Source organism: Diceros bicornis, chromosome 32, assembly GCF_020826845.1.
Source record: "Diceros bicornis minor isolate mBicDic1 chromosome 32, mDicBic1.mat.cur, whole genome shotgun sequence".
Classification (NCBI taxonomy): domain Eukaryota; kingdom Metazoa; phylum Chordata; class Mammalia; order Perissodactyla; family Rhinocerotidae; genus Diceros; species Diceros bicornis.
Window position 1 is genome coordinate 16,335,335 of NC_080771.1, and position 19,939 is coordinate 16,355,273.

At 36.3% G+C, this 19,939-nt stretch overlaps 1 long non-coding RNA gene and 1 pseudogene across 1 annotated transcript; one reads left to right on the forward strand and one right to left on the reverse strand.

Moving 5' to 3' along the window:
- Positions 1 to 6,998: 6,998 nt before the first annotated feature.
- Positions 6,999 to 16,190, reverse strand: LOC131396363 (uncharacterized). The gene is made up of 3 exons (XR_009216473.1): positions 16,129 to 16,190; positions 10,039 to 10,130; positions 6,999 to 7,411 (listed from the first exon to the last, which is right to left on the reverse strand). It is a non-coding gene; the product is annotated as an uncharacterized LOC131396363 (long non-coding RNA).
- On the forward strand, positions 16,121 to 16,262 carry LOC131396404 (U1 spliceosomal RNA; annotated as a pseudogene).
- The last annotated feature ends 3,677 nt before the right edge of the window (positions 16,263 to 19,939 follow it).

The window sequence follows — 19,939 nt, forward strand, 5'->3', positions numbered from 1 at the left end:
GAATTCTGAAATTTATGTGAAACAACAAAAGACCCTGCATAGCTAAAGGAATCCTGAGAAAAAAGAACAAAGATGGAGGTATCACACTCCTTGATTTCAAAATATACTACAAAGCTATAGTAACCAAAACAGCATGGTACTGGCACAAAAACAGACACACAGATCAATGGAATAGAATTGAAAGCCCAGAAATAAACCCACACATCTATGGGCAGCTAATCTTTGTCAAAGGAGCCAAGAACATACAACGGAGAAAGGAAAGTCTCTTCAACAAATGGTGTTGGGAAAACTGGACAGCCACATGCAAAAAAATAAAAGTAGACCATTATCTTACACCATACACAAACATTAACTCCAAATGGATTAAAGACTTGAATGCAAAACCTGAACCTATGAAACTTGTAGAAGAAAACATAGTTAGTACCCTCTTTGAAGTCGGTTTTAGCAACATATTTTCAAGCACCATGTCTGACCGGGCAAGGGAAACAATAGAAAGAATAAACAAATGGGACTACATCAAACTAAAAAGCTTCTGCACAGCAAAGGATACCATCAACAAAACGAAAAGACAACCTAACCATTGGGAGAAAATACTTGCAAACCATACATCTGATAAGGGGTTAATCTCCCAAATATATAAAGAACACACACATCTCAGCAACAAAAAAATCTAACAACCCCATTAAAAAATCGGCAAAAGACCTGAACAGACATTTCTCCAAAGAAGATATACAGATGGCCAACAGGCACATGAAAGGATGTTCAACATCATTAACTATCAGGGAAATGCAAATCTAAACTACAATGAGATATCAACTCATGCCAGTCAGAATGATTATAATTAACAAGACAGGAAACAACAAGTATTGAGGAGGATGTGGAGAGAAGGGAACTCTCATACACTGCTGGTGGGAGTGCAAACTGGTGCAGCCACTATGGAAAACAGTATGGAGATTCCTCAGAAAATTAAGGATAGAACTACCATACGATCCAGCTATTCCACTGCTGGGTATTTATCCAAAGAAAGTGAAAACACCAATGGGTAAAGACACATGCACCACTGTGTTCATTGCAGCGTTATTCACAATAGCCAAGACTTGGAAGCAACCTAAATGCCCATCAAGGGACGAATGGATAAAGAAGATGTGGTATATATACACAATGGAATACTACTCAGCCATAAGAAACGATGAAATCCAGCCATTTGTAATAACATGGATGGACAGTGAGGGTATTATGCTAAGTGAAATAAGTCAGAAAGAGAAGATCAAATACCATATGATCTCACTCATTAAGTAGTTGATAATAACAACAACAAAAAAACACATAGAGACAGAGATTGGATCAGTGGTTACCAGAGGGGAAGTGGGAGGGAAGAGGGCAAAAGGGATAATTCGGCACATGTGTGTGGTGATGGATTGTAATTAGTATTTGGGTGGTGAACATGAGAACATGATGTAATCCATGCAGAAATGAAAGTATAATGATGTACATCTGAAATTTATACAATGTTATAAACCAATGTTACCGTAATAAACATAAATAAATAAATAAATAAATAAATAAATAAATAAATAAATAAAATATTGGACCAATGTTACATGGAGCGAGGTCTCCAAGGAGAGGCATCAAGGATGATGTGAATCTTTTGAAATTGTACACAGAATGTTATCTGTGCATAAGGGGAGAAATCATCATTTTCATAAGGTTCTCAAAGTGAATTCAGGATCTAAATATGTTCAAGAAGCATGGATTTAACTAATTTTTTTTTTACTCATGTATTTTGGAAATCATCCTGATAATAGGCTTCAATACATAATTTAGCAACTTCTGTGTTGTATTAAATCATGTTGGGAACAGACAAAAATACAAAAACAGCTGCATTTTGATAAATAAATAAATAAATAAACTTATACTGGTATATAAGAGGATGAATTCCTGAATACACTCTTCATTAGCTGTATGACCAAGGTAAGATATGATAAAACGGATGATGAGAAAAAAGGGACAATGGAATAAATGTTATTTCTTGTATTGTATTTAAAAGTTATATATTAAGAATTATAAAACTGCAGATATATGCATCTGGTTGAAGGTGATAGTAGTGGCACTTTTGGGGAGAGAGAGCTTGCTGTTGTTACAAAAAAAGAATAATGGGTAGAGCAAATATTGGATTCGTGAAAATAATATAATTCCTAGAATCCTTGAGGTGGGATCCCATTCTTCTTTATGACAGCCAAAGAGATTCCACCTGGTAGATAGACGCTATTTCTGTGAACTACTTTTTATAAGAAATAAAACTAAGTTAAGCATATTCAGATTAAAATGATAACAATTGTAAATGAAATAGAAATCAGAAACTCATGAATCTTCATCCTAGAAAAAAGACAGAAGGTAATAAAATTTGCTCACCTTAGGTGTTTTTAAGGCCATTATACAGATTAAGCTCCAACATGATATGATGTTAGAAATATTACTCAATATTAGAAACACTATTAATCAGCAGAAGCTACATGCCAGGTTTGACTAAGAAAAAAACAAGACTGTTACTGTCAGAGTTACCCCAAAATAGAAGAAACTTCTCTGCAGTGTTTCAAAATGAAATACCTCAGCTCAGACTGAATATCAGTTGAAAGATATTTAAAAAATAGAAATAAGTTTTGATGAATAACTTGAACAAATGAATAAGTACCTAAACAGTAAATAGCCATTTATTCCTATCAAAATAAAATTTACAGACTACCAAGCATGTAAAACACCATGCTTCCAACACCATATGAATAGTACCTGATTTTATTAATTTCACAGTCAAGTGTGAAAATATATACATTAACAAATTATTACCAGTAGGATTTCCAATCTGTAGACCAACAATTGAATGTCTCTCTATCCATAAAATCATCACTTCCCAACACTTAGTTACCTCTACCTCAAATTCCCATTTATATCAAAAGAACTTTCATGTCAATAAGAGAAAATGACACAGCATTTACTTGGAAATAATTAGCAAAGAAGAAGTTGAAGTTAGGAACTAGAACATTAAGTAAACAGGAAAACAGACTCAGAGTAAACATATTTGCAATAGAGTTCGAGGAAAAAAAATAGAATGAAACTTCAAATCCTCCTCTTGTCTCAGTTTGGAGGGAGAAAGCTGACATGTTTCATGAACAATGTAACAGCATGGGCTTATAAAAGGTTGTCCAGGAATGAGGTAAATAAGGCTAGAATATTTGATTGCTGGAGAGGGATAAAGTAATGTCTCTTCATTTATGCTAAGAAAGTTAACAGAGGGTACCACATTTTCCTGCGTCACTGGGTCTATATCAAGACCCTGTCAGTAAGAGTCAGCACTGTGAGTCATAAAATCAGGAAGAAATCAGCCATATGGGCATAGACTGGAAAAAAACAAGAAAAAAAATGTCTTATAATGTGTATATTATGTGAAATAAAGAAAAACAAATATAGATATCCATTTTACTAAAACAATAGGGGATGAAAATCAGAAATGTATACAGTGATCAAGGGAATTTAAATGGAAATTAATTATCCAGAAAACTTGATTTATTATGCACAAGAAAGCTGTATTCTATTTTAGTGATCCAGGTTTCTTATTTTTATTTAAGAGAAACATTAAGTATAAGGATTTTTATAGGTAGTCTTTTATCCTTGTAAAGATATAATAATTATCATGTGATTTGAAAGCTTTTGACCAAATTTTATCAACCCTGGATGGAAGATTTGTCCTTCTATATGTTTTATATTTATCTCTATTATCTCTCTTTCTATTTAATCTATCCATGTTTGTAAATGTACTGGCATATTTATTACGTTGAATTTGGAAGTTTTATGTTATTAACACCTATAGATTTCTAGCAAACCTACAAGGCATACTTTTTCAACATTTTCAGGACACCGTATTCTCCTTCAATATAGAAACAAACATTTCAACAAGCAAAACTAAGACATATTATTTAAGCGTTTCAAAGAAACACAGTCCCCAAACATTAATAAATACTGATCTTGACTTTACGTGAAACCAGTGTCTCGTACTTTGGTTGCCTTGAGGTCTACACAAACTCTATAATTTACCGAAGTAGTGCTACACTAGCAAGGAATCAATACTTGTTTTTTGTTTTTTTTCCCCTGTATGTTAAGAATGTTTTGTTGCATGTTGGCTAAAATTAAGATTGTTCTTGGTCAATGAAACTGATTATTGCCAAATTTAGAGTAGCGTGGATGAAAGGAAGTAGGGTCATTATGCAGATAGATCTGAGTCAGCATCCTGGTTCCAGCATTTGCCTTTTTCTAGGAACCTTGAGCAAGTTACATTTTCCCAACTTCATTCTGTGGAAATTAAGCAAAGAAACCTTAACTAAATTGGAGTCAGGAAGGCCTGTAGGGGAAGCTCTCATGCCCTATAACACATCATCAATTACACGGAACAGGAAGAGAAGGACTCTTGCAGCTTTGACAGGAAGTAAAACTACTTCACTACTGAAGGAAGATTTGTCTCCCCACCCAGCAACAGCCCAGCCAATAGGAAATGCCACAGCTTAGTCAATGGGAAGCCGTTGTCACCCTGAACTGCTGCTTTCTCCCAATGGACTTTCCTTTCCTTCTTATTTCCCCTTTTTCTCTATAAAATCTCCTCCCCTTCTTTGTTTGCTGGACTTGCCTATGGTTTGCCTTAACATGCACATCCGGAATTGCAGTTCTTTTGGCTATCCCTGAATAAACTCATTTTGAGATAAAATAACAGGCAAATTTGTTTTTTAAGTTGACAATTCCATCTACTAGTAAAGTTCAGATAATACCTAACCCCCTGAGGTATTCTGAGAACTTAGGTACAAATTATGATGCCTGACAGTAGAAAATACTTAGTGAATATTTGTTCTACATTACAGAAATGCTGTAGATAGAGTAAAACATTCCTAAATATATCCATCAATCTCTAAAGTTTTCTGCAAATGTTCTCCAAGGTGCACAGGTTTGCTGCAAGTTGTTTTTATTTGTTTTACTCACTTTAATAGTAATCAGATAAACTATATAAACATATTCTGAGTCCTGTGAACAACTACCGTGTAACTGAGTGCTGACTCCAGAATTCAGTCTATATTTGCATTTGGATTTACGATCACAGTCGTATCAAATAGTACTATTTGGTTGATGCACAAAGAACAGAAGTGAACCTAATATATAAGTGATGCAAGCATGCCAAATAAAGCCGGAACCAGAGCATAGTGAGCTAAACCAAAGAAGTTTCTTTAGCGTTTCACAAGAGAAAATTTTAAGCAGAACTAAGTCTTGACATAGTACACACTGTAATATGTGCTATGAAAATTGAAAAGAACCCTATTCTTAACAGTTGGTGCTATGTTCATATTCTGAGCAATAATTTAGTTCCAGAAAATTACAATTCTGTTTTGTTTTGTTTTTTTTACTTTGAGTTGCATTGCACACAGGCAGATCTTTTTATGGTTTTAGTATTTTGTGTGTAATTTTTGCTTTTGTAATTTTATGTAGGCTAAACTTTAAGGAGTTTATAACTAGTTTACATGAGTGCATAACTTAATCATATGGAATTAATGATAGATTTGCCTTTGATTAAGGCTCATAGTTTGAAAAATATTATTGTACTAGAAAAAAAGAGTTATTGTTCTGAAACTCAAGAGTCCAAGATTAAGCGCCAACCCCTCCAGTTTCAGCATTAGCTTAATCTCATAGAACTTCATTTTGCTTCCAGATAAAATAGGGATAATTAAATTCATCTCGCCTCCTTTTCAAGGCATTTGAGAAAATTAAATGAAATCAAAGATATTAGAGAGCCTTGTAATCTGTAAAGCACTGTATTAATGTAAGAGATTATTCATTTCACCATTATTAATAAACACTTGAACTCCCTACATCACAACATCGTGTAAGGCATCTTCAGAGGGAAATATCTAATGACTTAGAATGTAAATCAATTAATGAATTCAGTGTTCCTTTTCGTGATTTGGAAGGTGTATCTTGCACAAAACAACATTTTCTGCCACAAACAAAATTTTGCATGTGGGGTTTTTGCATGAAACTTCAGTTTGAGGAGAAAGTGAGTATAGGTTGGAGTGTCAGTATTATAAGAATTTGGTTGTAGACAAAAGGTTGAGCTCCGGGGACCCAAGAAAGTTGCTTAATTTCTCTCTGGTATTTAGTTATATCACATCTTGGATGTAGCCTACTCCTTTAGCATTTTGTTCAGAGCTGAGAAAAAAATATTTTCTGAAAATCACTAATATAAAATATAATTTATATGCTCTAAGAGAAACTAGAGAACATATATTTACGATCATAAATAAAAAGCTAGATATAAACAGCTTCTACAGAAAGTGACACTATATATTTTTTAGTGTATATTTATGTCTAACTATTTCCTAAAGAATTTCTGGCTATTATATAAAAAACACAATAGGATAAAATTAAAATAGAAGCAGAAATAGAATATCAAGTTCAAAGAAAAAATAAGAGATGCAGATTTTATCATATAGTATGTCCTAGTTGCTTCAAACATATGATTACCATGTTAACATCTGAATAATGATCTGAACAGTGAATATATGATGATGTAATCATTGATGGACATTTAACTTTAACCAATTTTATACAATAAATAAGAATATGTAATTTATATGTGTGTACATATATACATATGTATGCATATATGCATATATATATTCGTATAGGTCTTTTTTCTATCATTGACCTATATATATAAATTGTGTTTGAGTGTTTCTTGATATGAACCTTCACAATGCTTCCCAAAAGGGTTTATGTATATACTAATTTATTTAAATAACAATTAATCTTGAGCATTATTTATCTCCAGTCACTATTTCAAGGGATCTACCTACTTACAATGCCATCTGCAGCATACATATTTGCTTATTTTGATATCACCTAGCTTGTACTAGAAATTCATTAAAAAATAATTGACTCTTAGGTTAAAGAAAAAGTTTCTCATTTTTGTTTTATTATTTTTTCTGTTAGTTGATGTGTGTTGTTCTTGTCTTTACAATGAGAATAAAAGTCACTTGAGAGCAGAGTATATTTCTTCTTTTGAGTTTTCAGTAACACTTAGCATGTTGGGCGAATTGTAGGTAGGTCCCAAAGACACATTTGCTATATAAGCGGCAACTCATTTTTCTTTTTTTAAAGGAGACTGAGAACTGGGAAAGATAGTTTTAGAGAGTGTCTGAGTTTACAATCATGAGTAGATGAGACCTAAATATTAACAAAGCTAAGTAAAGTAAGAATTTAATAGCAGCCGTACTAACAGGCCACTTAGTCTGGGCTCTGGTTCTTCATTTGTGCCCTGCATTTTGTCTTCCATGCCTGAAGGTGCACCCTTCGATACCGTCCGGTGCTCCAAGTCTCTCTAGAGCACAGAGAAGAGATGGAGTCAATATTATTATAACCGTTTTTGTGTGTGTGATATCCACTCGTGCATTTCCATTTAATTATAAAAGTCATATTAAGTAGACATTATCCCCATTTTATAGATAAGATTAATAATGCTTAGAGAGGTTAAGCCATCCACAGCTATACAAGAAGGGTAAATAGATTTGAACCTGGGGGTGTCTTAATTTAGTGTTCATTCTTATGCTAATCTATGCACTTGCCTTCCATAAGGCCATGTCTTCTGGAACCATGGGCACTGTTCTGGCAAATCCCAATGATCTGGTTATTGCTAGGACTTGCTACATGAGTACTCTTGGCACCATCATTTCCCCGAACAATACTCCACTAGGATTTAAATTCTGGCATTCCCTTGCTGACTGACAGAAGTTGGTCCAGTGTCTAAAACAAGGTCATTTTTCCATATTTCAGTCATAAAGTTTAAATTTGCATGGGTAGACTATAAGAACTAGTCTGAGCATCTGAAAATACAAACTGAGAGTTCTATCTGCCCCAATTTCATAGACTCTATAGGTGTGTGTTTGTGCTTGTAACAAGAAAACTCCTGAATTTCTCCATGCTCTTTCTATATGCTCAAAATTGCTGAAATCACAGAATACCTCAGTTCTTAGCCAGGCTGTCATAAAACTGTCATCAGTTTAAGACGAAGGAGTTAGGCAAGACCTCATAAAATAAGTTAGATTTTAGCCAAACTTGGAGGATTGAGTAGGAGTTGGATTGGAGAAAGAAATAGTATAGTGCATTTATGGAAAAATCATTCCTAAATTAAACATTTGTGTTTGAAACCTAAACAATACACTCAAGTCAAATTCTATCCCCTTTGGCTAGAGAAGTTCATTTACAAAATGCCAAAAGCCCATTAGTACTAAAACTAATAATACATGTCTAGAACTTTACAGCGTGGATGTCTCTTTTTCTGAGTGAGATCATTGAATGCTCAACCATTACCTTAACGTAGTTTGGAAAGATTTAATTATGCCGACATTACTATAGGAGAAATAGTGTCTCAGTCATAAAGTTTAAATTTGCGTGGGTAGAATATAAGAACTATTTTGAGCATCTGAAAATACAAAGCAAGAGTTCTATCTGCCCCAATTTCATAGACTCTGTGTGTGCGTGTGTGTGTGTGTGTGTGTGTGTGTGTGTGTGTATAACAAGAAAAATCACTATTCTATCTCATAGTCTGACTGGGTCTCTAAATAATTATTTGTATTTTCCTACTATTCTACCCAGTGGTGTTATGGCATTATGACAAAAAATTTTAAATATCACAATTTTCCCCCTAATTTTATACACATTGTGGACTCTAGTAACTATTCTGGAGAAGAAAAGGAAAATAAAGCTTTATAAATAAAATCCCAAGACAAAACTCAATAAGGTAGATGACCTGTAACTGAGTTTCATACACCGTGATAAAACATAAAAATGAAATGTGGGGTAGTTTTATGACTCATGATTAAGCATGTTAAACTGAAGATTAATGTTCTGATTTTAGTCCCACCATTATAAGTGTCTCAGTACTAAGTCAGTGCAATGACTGAATCATTTTATGCAAATTGCTTAAATCTTCAAAGAAGGAAAATGTTATCTAAATCTGAAATAAAGAGGGTGTGCGTGCGCGCGCACGCGCACGCGCACGTGTGTGTGTGTGTGTGTGTGTGTGTGTGTGTGTGGTGGGCTGGTCAGCTGGTGCAGACTGCTGAACAATTGTAGCGATAAGCTAGTGGTGAAGTCTTTTTTGCAGCTCATAATCATAAATATTCAAGAGATTTTGGATATATTTCTTGTTCACTGGATGTTAATACTACAACCTAAATTAGCATATGAATTCTGAAGACAGTGTGGCGATAAGAACAGATTTGCTACAGTGTCATTGTATGATTTGAGTTGATTTGACTCTTAATTCTGCCCCTATCCTCAAGCAATAATTTTGTAGCTTTGCCAGTGTAATATTTCACTGGCTGCAGTGAAATTATTGAAAGTGATGAAACTTCCCCGCATGTGCAGACCCTCCTGTGAAAATCATTGTGATAATTTGTTGATTTGGCTGGCCTAGGATACATTTATCTTCTAGTGTCAGCAGTCCTTGTTCTGTCTTGGAGAATTGCCTCTCTCTCCCATTTGCGTAAGGTCTTTTCGGGAAAGGCGATCAAAATGCCTACAACTTCCTGCTTAAACTTGTGCATATGCCCTGAGACTGGATAATCTGATTCTTCTTCCCGGAAATGGGAAACTTGAGCAGAGAAGGCAAGGACCACATGTGTTGGAGCCGCTTCCTCCCGGGTGGTCCATAATAGACTGCCCAGGTGTCCTCATCCTAAACCCTCAAGCTGATTCTTTCCGAAGTCTGATTCTTCAGCTTTGCTTTGACTTTTTGAACTTTCCCATAAATTGACATTAAATATATATTTTTAAATTTTCCTTTCCATGCTTGTCTCTTCTTTCCCTTCCTTTCCTTTTCTTTTTTCTTGAATTAGCCACAGTTTCCATCTCTAGCAAAAAAAGCCCAAAATAAATGAAAACAAAACAAAATGGCACTTCGATATATAGCTAACTTGGTTGAGGAGTTTTATAAGTGGACTCTACAGTTTTGTGCCGTCCATCCTGCAGCCAACTCTGAGTTCAGAGGCATTACTCCAACTACTGATTGCTCATATTAATTGTAGAGAAGAGTGGCCCTGTAATGTAAGAAAAAAAATACCTCCTTATATGAAATTGCATATGTCTCCCTTCCCTTTACCTATGAAGTGACCTCAGGTTACTACTTCTGACTTAGGATGGTGTCCAATAAGTGTCCACTTTAATGACACTGCAATTTGAGGAAATGATCATAATCTGAGGAAGTCTGTACTACAGTCATTCTTTTTCTCTTTTTTTTTTGGCCAGGCAACATTATTTAAAGGTTTTACATAGACCTGTGATACAAAGACTATGGTTCATTTTTTAGGTCCCAACCGAGGGCCGTGAAGTGTGTGCTTAGAAAAGGAATTTGACAGTAAAGCCCAGGGTTAAACATTCAGATTTGCGTGAAGAGGATTGGCTAGATTTGGGTTCTATAATACATAGTGAGCAAATGGAGACAAGTTGGGTAAACGGGGTTACACCAAGATTCTAAATATTACACAATAATTGATATTTATTGTCATTTTATTGTGCTGGTGAAGACGTTCAGAATGAGCCTCCCCAAAATGTGTCACTTTGGCATGCTGATTATTTTGAGCTGAAGACAATTAAGGCCCAAAAGACTCAGGAAGAGCTTTTCCCTCCCCTTTAGCTGCCTAAAAGAATCTAGGTAGGGGGCCTGTTCCAGGAAAAGAGCTATCACCAGAGATAACTACAAAGAAGATGAGCTAGGTGGGGTAGACTGGGGAAAACTTAGCAAAGCCCAGTTGATCAAAGTCCTCTCTGTGTCCCATTGTCTCTGCATGGCATGGCAAACATTTGTTTACCAAACGTTTACTTTTCCCATCTTCCTGTGAATTGTCTTCCTCCTCTTTGAAGTCCCACACCCCTATTCCCTTCTCCATAGCTCAAGATGGCATATAAACCTCAATTGCTTGCCTGTTGGAAGCCTCATCTCTTTGGGGTTCCTGTACATGTGAATTAAATTTGTTTTTCTCCCGTTAATCTATGTAATGTCAATTTAATTATTAGACCAGACAAAAGAACACAGAACTGTAGAGGAAAATTCTTCCTCCCCTATACTAATATAATACCATTTAGTTACCAGTTATTGGGTCATTGATTTCTATAACCTTAAAATGTGCATTTCACTAATGAGTAAGCATAGCTTTTTATGACTTAAACCACTTGTTCAGGAACAGACCATTGTAGGTACAGCTGGCATTCAGAAGCAGGCAGCCTAACTCTATAGCCAACACTCTTCACCACTGGTTTAGACTGCCTTCTGGATGAGTTATAAGAGCGAGAATTGGAAGAAAAGAAATGGGTCAACTTCTGGGAGTAGTTATAGACGCAAGGAGAGGCAGAGATTACATGGAAAAGATAAAGTTGTAAACTTACACATGTTCATGGAGATATATATGTGTATGTGTGAAGGTGAAGGGGTGAGGTTGGTGTCAGTGTGAAGATTTTATGCTATAAAAGTGAAAACTAAAAATAAACAGCATCTGAGTCAGAGAGAGAAAGAGAGACAAGGGACTGGCAGGGAGAGAGAGAGAGAGAACGCACTATGGTCAGTAAAGCAAAAGCTTATTTCCCAGAGTTATACAAGATTTGGGCAAGTGAGGGAGATTTTGTTTGGGTCCACATTTCACCTGAATTCTGTCTTGGCATAGCTCCTTTTCCCCTCTTTCTTCTTTCATAAAGAAGACAGGACTGCCTTTGACAGTTTAAACATATTCATCCAATTACATGTTAAATTCTGAGCAACACTGAACCTCCTGTTGTGAAAATGCCCTGCCATACAGATTTGCAGTCTTCTAGAACCATGATGTTTGTCTAAATTGTCTGAGTCTCCTGTCAAGTTAGATAGACTACAGAGGAGAGAATACTGTCAATCTTTTTGAGTATTTTAGTAGATTCTTAAAGAAGTTACTAAATCTCTCTCTCTCTCTTTTTTTTTTTTATAATGTCATTGCTTATTCTGTGTTCTATTCAGGGAGAATCAATGCTACTTGATTTGGCAGTGCTGAAAGTGCATGGATAGCTCAGTAATTTACCTTTCCTCCTTACCAATTGTTATTCCCATGGAAATATGGACCAAGCAGTAAAGAGAAGGAAATCAGTGCTGCACGTTGGAAATAGCATCAGACGGACAGTCAGGAAACCAGAATTGTCTTCCTAACTCTGCTGCTAACCAACAGAATAATCTCGAGCATGCCATAAACCTGTCTGCTAAGTGTTTGTGTGTAAAATGAGGAGGTTGGACTTTATAACAGATGATCTCTAAAATACAGTCCATTCTAAATCAATGAATACATTATTTAAAAAATAGTATGTTTTATTTGAATTTTTTTAAAAATAAAATATACAGCTGTCTGTACCCATATGTATTTCATGATCCACCAACAGAAGTCATAGGTTAATTTTGTAAACACTTAAGGTAACAATTTTTTTCCAAATGAAAGTTATTTTAAAATGTAATAAATCATGTGTTCACTTTTCATAGAATTTTGGGCCTTCCTTCTCAATAGCAGTGACATAGCTCATGGACACTGTCATTAGAACTGTGCATTTAGGCTGAAGAATGAGTCTCTTGGTCCTATCTTTTACGCGTGGATTTTAATACCTAATATTTAGCAGACATGGCTCAGGGATTTTAAGCTCAGTGTGTCAGTTTATGTAATATTTTCAAATAGTCCTTTGGAAAATGCCCTGATAGGCAGTAGCATTTTACCAAAGGTTTTTTTAGGAAAATCTAATGTGTGTGTTAGTAAAATAATAATACTCATGCCTCTATGCACCATTTAATTTCCTCCACAAGCTTTCAGATGCTACCAAGTTGGTCAAGTTATCAACGACCTTGAAAAGAAGGAAGAGACTTCTATGTGAATGTGGATAGAAAGTGAATTAGATAATATTAAGTTATGGGGGGACCTGGGCAAGGGACACTATGTCAACTAGATGTCTCAAGATGGACACAGATATGAATATTTTTAGGGAGAATTTTCAACATTGTCTGTTGGAAGCAATGCTAGCTTTTTTTTTTTTTCTGAGGAAGATTCACCCTGAGCTAATGTCTGTTGCCAATCTTCCTCTTTTTGCTTGAGGAAGATTCACCTTGAGCCAACATCTGTGCCAGTCTTCCTCTATTTTGTATGTGGGTCGCTGTCACAGCACGGCCACCAATGAGTGGTGCAGGTCTGCACTTCGGAGCCAAACCAGGGCTGCCAAAGTGGAGCGCGCCAGACTTAACCACTAGGCCGCGGGGCAGCCCCATGCTAGCTTTTTAAATTTTTTATAATAAAATAAAATATCATCTCCATTGCATATTGTCTTATGCCTCGATTCTAGTCTTCCTTTTATTGCAGTGTAATCATTTGTGCAAATGTCTGTACCTCTGGTAGATTTTCAGGTCTTAGCTTTGAACTCTGGGTCTTGAAAAATGCCTCTTGATAAATAGGTATTTGACAGCTCCTATCCAGCCTTCGGGGCTCTCTCTTAAAAGTCACTGTCTTAAGAAAGACTTCCTTGATTTCCCCAGGGTAAGCCAGGTCTTTTATCATACTTACTTATAGGCCCAGATGCTTTCCTTTTATTTAGTACTTTGTAATTACATATTTATTTATGCCTTTTCCTCCTCTGGGCTGTAAACTCCAGAGAGACAAAAACTTTATCAGGTGGGCTTTTAGTTCAGTCTCTCCACCTCAGCCCTGACACTGACTCACAGTAGATACACATGAAATATTTCTTGAAAGAATGCAAGAACAAGTAAATCAATAGTACTGGAATCAGGTTAGCATCTCCACATATGTTAGATGTGGGTTAAAAATTATAGCACTGAGTTCAGCAGGATATGCTTATAAAACTTCAACAGTTTCCCAAACACATCACTGAAGATTCAATTCTGCACCTTCCCCTCCTACATCATGGAAGTATTTGTATTTATTTGTAATACATTAGATCAGGAGAGCAAGTCTACACAAGCAGATCTTCTTCTTTTCTTTCTGTTTTTTTTTTTTGCTTTGTTTCCTTCCACTGGAAATAAAGGGCTTCTGTCACTAACACAGAACACAGTAACTCAAACACACTGCCGCTAGTTTAGGATTCCTAGTTAACAAAACAGGGCAATGCAGATTTGGGACAGCAGTAGCTAAGTACAGATGATACACCAACACTAGTATCTCATTAAGCCTACAGAAAACCCATGTTAACCTGGTTATTTTCTCACTGAATGTTAAATACAATGGCTTCTTCAAATGAGAGTAATTCACAGCTGGGATCTATCTATCTATCTATCTATCTATCTTTCATCTATTTATCTATCTATCCATCCATCCATTGATCTATCTATCTTGTGGCTTAAATCTTTAAAAAGAAAAGCGATTCTTCTATTTGAGGAAATTTAAAATAATAAAATGAGAAATATCAATATAAATGATTATATTATGACAAATGACAATATAAAGCTTTAGCTAAGGTGCACATGTGTTATATAAAATTCTCTTTATGTGCTCTTTTAAAATTTACTTCCATCTAGGTCTGATTAACATATTTTAAAAAATGACCCCCAAGGCCATTTCACTAATAATTCTTTATCCGACAGATCTTGTTTCAGGATTCCCTTGAAAGGAACAAAGTATGTCAGATAAACTAAATGAAAGGAACAGATGTAGATTAAGAGTGATGTACATTCTGAGCCTGAACTTTTAATTTCAGTAAATATTATTTTCCATCTTCACGATCACATTATATTGAAATGTTGGAACTTCAATTTCCTCTACTATTTCATTTAATAAAAACCTTGTCTCCTCTGAGCTCTTAAGGAGATGTTAGCTTTAAATCACACTGACTTCACCCTTTGCAATTTACATATGTTGAAGAAATAAGAGCCTTTTCAGGAGTCACCATGGGGGCGGAAGAGGCCTCAAAAGAGTGTTAAGACCTTGAATCCAATGTGAGCTGTCTCAAACACAAAACACAAATCCTCCGTGTGGAATACTAATGGCTTTTGTATACAGTTACATTTTCTTGTGATTTTTTCAAAGTTAAGGAGCAGCCCATGTATAAAACAGCCTTTGTGCTGGTGATTGAGAAGGCAACTCCAGCTCAAAGGCAAAAAGGGCAGCTTTCCATAGGTCATCATTACATAGTCAAATTTACACTGGAATGATTAGAGGAAGCTCTGAAAGACTAAAAAGCAATAATACTGAAACAGCAATTCATGGAGTGTGCATCATATGCCTTGAGTGGAAAATCAGATTTCTTTGAAGATTTATTCAAAAGGGCATTTTAAATATCTAACATATTGTTATGAGTTTGGTCTTGGATATCTAACAGCGGATTTATTCTGTTTTCTTTTTCCTCAAAGCCACAGTTTTACTTTATTTTCTGGAAACATTTGCTTGGTTTTAAATATCAACAAGATTCACGCAAGAGCTGGAAAATCTCAGGAGATGCTGATTTCCTAAAATGACCTGTGTCCTACCCTCATAATAGGTCTTTCCTATGTAATTCACATGCCATTAAGTGATCCAGAAAGGTTTTAAACATGACAGACAGCCAATGATGTGCTAAGAAATTCTCCTTGATATCTTCTTTGGAGTCATTTAAGGGCTTAGAAAAACTCAAAAGTTCATAAAAGTAACAGTGAAGAACGCACCAAGGAGCAAATCAGCCCTTAAATCCTTGTTCACAAACCTGGCCAAAGAATTGTATCATTCTAGAAGTTAAAAAAGTAGGATACCTCGGACCTGCCCTAGATAAATTGAATTGGAGTCTCTCGGGCTGCATTGTTCAATACAACAGCCACCAGCCACATGACACTACTGAGCACTTGAAAGGTCGCCAGTCTGAACTGAGATGTGCTGTGAGTGTAAAATACACATTGAATTTCATAATTTCCTATGAAACCAACAAACATACTGACAAAGACTCTCCTTGACCAGACTTTAGACAGTCTCCTCTGAGCCCTCTTTTCAAATAGGTGTTGCCTTTGAGCCCTGTCCTGGGCATGCCAAGTCCAGTTTTAGTAAAAATCCTGCTAATATTTACCTGGCAGGGGAGATACCATGATCACGAAGGTGGTTTTCCCAGGGCGAGGCTTACTCATTGCACTCTGGATGTGCTGACCCCTGCGATTTCCCCCTCCAAAAAAAAAATCCTGCTAAGTTAGTTTTGCTAGAATCCCCCACACCCTTGGTATCAGATCAATTTCCTCATCCCTCACCACTGACAAGAATCCTGTTAGACCAGTTTAGCAAAAACCCTTGATGTCTCCTCTTAGTAATTTTCCATCCACTGACCCTCATTCTTCTCATTCGTTATAGATTCCCAGTTGTCTTCCTTCTATTTGGAGTTGAATTCAGTCTCTCTCCCCTATTGTAAAGGTCTTGAATAACATCTGTCTTTCCATCTTTAACAACTGTCCAGTGAATAATTCATCTTTAACAATTGTGGGAGATCAAGATTTGGCCACCCTGAAATATATCTCTTTACCTTGATTGTTTTCTCTGACGGACATTTGACCTCCCCCACTAACTGCCTAAAGAATTTGACGTAGAATATCTGTTCCAGGGAGGAGTTACTATCTGATGGCTGTAATATAATGTAAAATAGATGTTACAATAGAAAAGGCACCAACAAGCCCATCTTATCAAAAATTCTGTCTCTCTAGCCACATTCACTAGATGGCCCTGCAAGGAGTTGTCACACAAACATTTACATTTATAAGGGAAATCTCCATTTGTAAAGGTATCTCCCTCTCTGTATTGGGAAGAGGGGGTATGACCTCATTTCTAGAGACTTATCTGTGTGGAAGGTGAAGCCTTAAATATGCATAACAACCTTACTCTGTTTACTGTGCTTTAGTGGTAATCTCCTGTAACTGACTCCCCCCATCACCAACATCCTCCTTTGTCTTTAGCTTAAGATGGTATTTAAGACGAGAATTTCTGCTATTGTGTTGAGAAACACAATGTCCCTGGTTTCTCCCATGTATACATATTATTAAACTTGGTATTATTTTCTCCTGCTAACCTGTCTTGTTAATTATTTGGCCAGCCGTAAGAAACTTAAGGGAAAGGGCAGAGCAGGATTATCCCTCTTCCTCCACACAATACAAAAGAACATAAAATATATCAATAATTTTACATGGATTGCATCTTGAAATGATATTTGGGGTATATTGGCTTAAATAAAATGCATTATTAGAATTAATTTGACCTGGGCCCAGCCTGGTGGCATAGTAGTTAAGTTCACAGCCTCCACTTCGGTGGCCCTTGGGTTCACAGGTTCAGATTCCAGGTGCGGACCAATGCACTGCTTATCAAGCCATGCTGTGGCATGTAAAGTAGAGGAAGATGGGCATGGATGTTAGCCCAGGGCCAATCTTCTTCAGCAAAGAGAGGAGGATGGGCAACATATGTTAGCTCAGGGCTGATCTTCCTCACCCCCCAAAAAAAAAAAATTAATTTGACCTGTTTCTTTTTACTTTTTTTCTAAGGTGATTATGACAAAATTTAAAATTACATATTTGACTCACAATATTTTTATTAGATAGCAGTGCTCTAGGGGTAAAGTCAGGGCATCAGTATTTTAGAAAACACTCCAGGTGATTAAATGTGCAAGGAGGATTGTGACCCTTAACCTTTAATCAAACTAACACAGGGGGAAAAAAAACCCCATAACAGACATATTATACAAATATGTTATAGATCTTACTATGAAACAGGTATGATTTTATGAGCTTTGTAATTATTAACTTGTCATAGCAACACCATGTTAAGGGCTATTATTATTGCCATTTTATGCATGGTAAAATGAGGTACAGAGAGATAAACGCTTTGTCCAATGTCACAGAGCTAGTAAAAACAAGGTTCATAATTTGAAGTCAGGCAATATGACTTAAGAGATCACATTTTCTACTCTTCTTCCCTAATACAGGAAATATTTAAGCAAAGGTCACGTTCATTTAATTTGGTCTTGAGGAATATATATGCGTGATGTTGTCCCTATTTCACCAGTTGGGAGACAACAGATGCTCAGATACATTAAACTTTCCCCAAAGTCACATCAGACTTCACCTCACATATGTCTCCTATAAGGGTTGGTTTGGTAATCCTATTTCCCAGCTTTCTGGCCTCCTTAGCATTACAGCAAATGAACTATTTCAGTAGACTCCTGCTTTACGAATACTTAAGGTAAAACTCATATTTTCGTCTGATTTAGATCATGTGACTCATTGATGAAGGGGCTATTGAGTCAGCTAGTTAAGGGAATCTTTGCCACAGTGATGAGTCATGGCCCTGGACTAGGAACATGGGAAAAGGTGTTGGGACCGTCAAATACAGAGCTCAATCTGTAAGACACTAGTTACTAAAACATCCTCTACAATACCACAAAACCCTCCTCAAATAGTTAGGATGCTATCTCAACTCTTTAAAAAAATGTATGTATGGTATTAGATCCCTGAAATTTGAGCTCAGAAATAGTGAATAAGCCAGGATTTCTCACCCCTCCTCCACCACACACTTTATGATACCATTATTCCAAATGTTGCAGAAGTATTGAGAATGAAAACAAGATTATATATAAATAGATGATTGTAGTCATTTGTAGAGTATCATTATAACAATACCTTGAGATGTTGACTGTTCTTAAAATACATTTTAGGCTGCAGTTAGAACTAAGATTCACAATTCTGATGAGATTGAGAGGCTTATTGTTTGTTTTTAAGTATAGTTCTTCTCTGCTTTTGTTGTCAGTGCTCTGTTTCATTGCCCTTATCGGTGACGTCCACAGCATTCTCATATCAGTGCCTCTAGATGTCCCTGCCTAGAGGATCAGTTGTTGGACTGAATGGTACAAGCATGAGACCATGGGCTGGAACTGAAAATGCATCAGGTTTGGCACCAGAGGGCCATAATTTATCAACTTCTAAGTGACCTTGGGCACGTAACTCAACCTCTATGCACTTTAATTTTTTCGTCTAAGAAATAAAGAAGTATATACTACTTTTCTATTTGTAGGTATTAAATGATATTCATATAAAAATAATTGAGCATGGAGCCAAGGTCAGAGGAGATATTTAATAAAATTGGAAATTCCTTTTGTCCTTTTCTTTCTATCTCCATCAGAAAGGATGTACTTTAACAGATCCACAAGCCACTCACACAAATGTTCACATGTGGGTGCTTGCACACACGTGCACCACAATCAGGTGAGAATTCCCCTGAAGTTGTGCCCTGGTACCAACATGGACCAATAATACGCTACAATATTCCCTTAGGGACAATTCCAACACCCACCATATGATCTAAATCCCTTCTTGCTTTCCATATGTCATCTCCGCACTCTGCCCACAAGTAATCCAGGTTCTGAGCTTCTGAGTGAAGACCAAATCATCCCCACTCTTGCCTGTGCACCTTGCCTACCTTTGCCAGATCTGCCCAAACAAACTGCTGTTCCTATCCCTGAAAAACAGTCTTATGGCAAAGAATTTTTACCAATGATCATCCAGAATGTACACTGAAGCCTACATTTCTTCTGTGCCTCTCCCTTCTCTTTTGTATCTAAATTCCCTTTGTGTTCATATCAGCCAAATTACATCAAATCTTTCCCTAAACTTTTGAATTCATGGGCTCCATGCCAAATCCTGACCAGTAGATCAAATGAAATAGAACATTGTCTGGAAACTAGGACTCAGAAGAGACAGCCCATCAAAACGGTAAATCAGAAAATATTCCCCTATTCCTTTCCTTTCAGCTTACTGCCAGAACCATCTTTACTTCCAACTTACTCTGCTATGGAAGACATGGTAGAGAATAAGAATTGGCTATAAAAATGCGTCTTCCCTAGATAAAGA